The following is a 3,928-nucleotide window of genomic DNA, read 5'->3' on the forward strand; positions in this document are numbered from 1 at the left end:
GGAGCAAGAGACGCAGCTAGCGAGAAGGTCAGCACGGGGTGCAACCGAGGGACGAAGACTGCGAATGAGTATACTAGCAGATGAGAAGGAAGCACACACTACAACAAAATTGCTCATAGACATCGGTTTTCCACCGGTGTCTATTTGATTTTCGACCGATGTCTATGAAGCTGATGTTAAAAGTCTGCCATTTTAGACATCGGGTTAAAATCGGTGTAGTATCACTTAACGACACCGGTTTTCGAATCGGTTATTAACCGGTGTAGTATCACTTAACGACACCGTTTCATACACGGTGTAAAATCGATGTAATATTGTATGTTAATAACACCAGTTTTGGCAGTGGTAAATGACCGATGTAATATTACTTTATAACACCGGTTTTACATCGGTGGAAAACTGATGTAATATATATTTTTTCTAACAGCACAGATTTGATTTTAAAACCGACAATAACAAAAAAAAATACACAAATATTCACAAATTGTACAAATATTCTTCATTCAATAATATCCATAAAATACACAAATATTCACAAATTATATAAATAATCTTCTTACAACAATATCCATAAAATACCCAAACATTCTTTTTACATCAAAAGCTAGCTAATAAATATCAAAATCAAGGTAGAACATTCTTTTAACACATCAAGGTAGAACCGCACTTCAAATGTAATCTAGCATGCATTCAGCCCACTCGAACCGCACTTCATCAATTTCAACTTTGGAGTACTTGAGATTTGTAAACTGTAAAAACACATAAATCCACCATATGTCAAATAACTAAAACAAATGTGTACATGTATCAAATAAAATAGAATACTGAGTTTTTAAAGGCTGTTGTGCAAGATAACGAATATAACATAGAATCTAAAACTTTCATAGATGACACTTAGTATATGCTGCTTAGAATATAACATAGATAATTTACTCCTTCTAATTCAAGTGTACAGATTGATAAGAACCGACAGCATCATACAACAACTTACTAGGCATGATAATGGTTGAACAAAGAAATATGACTACGCAACAAATCTAGTGAAGCATAGAAGAACAAAGCTACCTCTGATGAAGAGATATACTATTTATTGTACTACCTCTGATGCCATCTTGGTATCCTGAATATCCTGCACTAAGCCCCCTATTTTCTGTGATTTCTGCTACCAACCACAGCAGCAAGGAATGCGGCAAGAAGGTAGCTGCCTCCTTAGTTCAGCACCCAAAACAGCAAGTTAGAGCTTCCTTTTGGGTCCATTAAATCCTCTAGTAAGTAGAAACTATTTTCCCTTTGGTTTATGATGGATTTGGAGTGTCTTGACCTAAGATATAATCCTCTTGTAGCCCTCTATATTAAAGGCCAGCATACATGGAAAATTCAGCATATTCTTCTGAAGTCATAACAGGGTAGGTAAACTTTACTTGTAGTTTTTATTCATTTTCTTCATGTAGGAGTAGATTCTAGTAAATTCCCACACATTTAATGTTTAATGATCGGCTAGGGATAAGATTAGCGATCAACATGATCATTTCCTCCCTATAGCCATGTGGTAGAGGTCGAGCTTGTAGCCTAAATAATGTAGTTAGGGGTCTCTATCTGATTAATGAAAAACATGAATATAGGTAAAAACAAAAGATGTGAGTAAAATAATGAAGAGGGGTTAAATCATAAAAACAAAGAGTTCCCTATTCTTGAGGTACCCACAGGCATATTGACACTCACTCTTACTTCTAGTTGAACTTGAAATTCATTGGTATAGCTAAATATGGTAATGGGTACCCTTTAAGTTTGATTACCCATTTATCTTAATAGGTTAGGTTAAATTCGAGTATCAATGTGTTAGATATTTAGAGGAAGTTGAGCAGGTTAAAAATGTAATCAATACTTTAATCCTAAGGTTACCATTTAAGATAGCTTATCCAGCCACTCTACTCACTGCAACTCCTAATCTCTAATTCCTTTCTTCTTAGGCAATCATTTAGTCTCCAACTAGTATCTGGTTTGTAACAAAAGCATAGCATCCGGTTTGTAACTTATTTTAGGCAAATAAAGCAACCATATAAGCTTATGAAATGAGAGAATGCTACACTCATTAATGGTTGCATAAGGATTGCTTAAGTCAACATATAAATTTTCTTTAATGGGATGTAGGTCAATTAATATGGGTTGTTTAATTCATGTGTTTTATGTTGTGTGAATTGCTTAAGGTCATCCCTAAGCTACTGTACATGCTATGTCAGAGCTAAATTCGTCCCAATTTGTGTGGGTTCTTTTCTCCTTTTCACCTAAGCCATATGCATAAACCATGTACATATTAAGTAGAAGCAACTAGTTTTCACTCTTGTGAAACAAAACATCTAATGCTTTTTGTAAACGTTTACATGCTATCAAATTAAGAGTGTCAAGTTTTGATTGGAAGTGTGGATGTTTCCAGCGGTATACAGCTTTCTGAAGAATCAAACATAATCAGATACACCGCTACAATGTGATAGTGTACATAAGCATATCACGCATAACAAGCCACAAGTCCTATCAATCTACCATTAATTATGTACTTACATTCATAGTATTGGTTCAAGTCATATCTAAGTTCATGTCGATCTCTTCACATTTATAAATTTTCAGATAATTAATATTAGCTTCTGCAAATGATGTTGCCCCTACAGATAAAAACATTCATTGGACAATAAAGGTTGAGAAAAATAACCACCTCAAAGTTTCCTTTCAGTTCTGATTCGAGCTTTTTGGTGAGACTCTCGTTGTACAATTCCTCGTAAGCCAACTGAATCTGCTTTCTTTGGGTGGCATTTCTATGCGCTAAAATGTTGATCAGTGTCTTCTCATTAGTTCCCCATCCTGACACATGTAGATGTCGCGGTAAGGCTATTTAGCTTATACAAATTTTGCTTCACTATTTCTTCATAAATTTATATATGCTATTCAAAACTAGTGTATCTGAGCAAGGTATCGAAATACACTGTAGAAGAACTTGCATCTCTCTTATGCACAATGACATTATATGAGGCCTTGATGAACCCATTGCTAGACATTAGGCTTCAAAGGGACAAGGCTTCAGGGATGGACAAACAGAACACTTTTGCAAACTCCAAGAAAAATTACCATCACAGTCTATGCAGTTTAATAGTATTTCTCCAGCTCCAAGTTCTTGGACAGCTTTTGCAAGTTCAAAAGCTCCAATAGGCCGAACCTCACGTCCACCATTGACCTGCACAAGAAAAGGTCAAATCAGACAAGAGAAAGATTTGAAGACCTTGTTTGTTCATCTGAGGTTAACACAAAGTAATCCAATTTATAGTTACGAGTTTGGGTTGAAGCATCCAGACTAGTTTGAAGAAATTAGTGACAAAATACATGACTAGGGAAAATAATGTGCATAAATAATGAAAAGCTTACTGTGCACTGATACCATGCCTACTCTTCACCTGAGGGGCCTGAAGTTATCATGGAAGAAGAAATGTAATCATAGAGAAGTGGAAAGAAACATATAATGAGAAAAGCAATAATTTGTGGAGCTAAAAGAAGCAAGAAAGGCTAAATTATAATTATATAGTACCTGGGGAAGAAACCTTAATGGTCTTAAATTCAACATCATCAGGGCTCCCGACAAAGACTCTCCGAGGGTCAATGCTCACAACTACTGCCTGATGGAGTTAAAAGTATCGACAATAAACATTATCATTGTCATTGTTTTTTTTAGTAAGTCAGATGCATACTGCACAAAATTGAAAATCCATTTTCCACAATAGTGAATATCAAGAAAAGAAGGTGACAAGAAATGCAACTTGAGTTGTACTCTCAGTAAACAATTAACCTATCACATACTTTCATTGAACAGGTTCAGATAGGGAGAGAGAACAGCTGAAATATAGGTGCAACAAACATAGGATCAAGGTTATAGAATGGGAAC

At 35.4% G+C, this 3,928-nt stretch overlaps 1 long non-coding RNA gene across 1 annotated transcript; it reads right to left on the reverse strand.

Annotated features, from left to right (window-relative positions):
• Positions 1–3,124: 3,124 nt before the first annotated feature.
• Positions 3,125–3,670, reverse strand: LOC122032460. Its single transcript, XR_006126096.1, has 3 exons — positions 3,575–3,670; positions 3,415–3,452; positions 3,125–3,226 (listed from the first exon to the last, which is right to left on the reverse strand). It is a non-coding gene; the product is annotated as an uncharacterized LOC122032460 (long non-coding RNA).
• Positions 3,671–3,928: the final 258 nt, after the last annotated feature.

Source organism: Zingiber officinale, chromosome 11A (assembly GCF_018446385.1).
Source record: "Zingiber officinale cultivar Zhangliang chromosome 11A, Zo_v1.1, whole genome shotgun sequence".
NCBI classification, from domain to species: domain Eukaryota; kingdom Viridiplantae; phylum Streptophyta; class Magnoliopsida; order Zingiberales; family Zingiberaceae; genus Zingiber; species Zingiber officinale.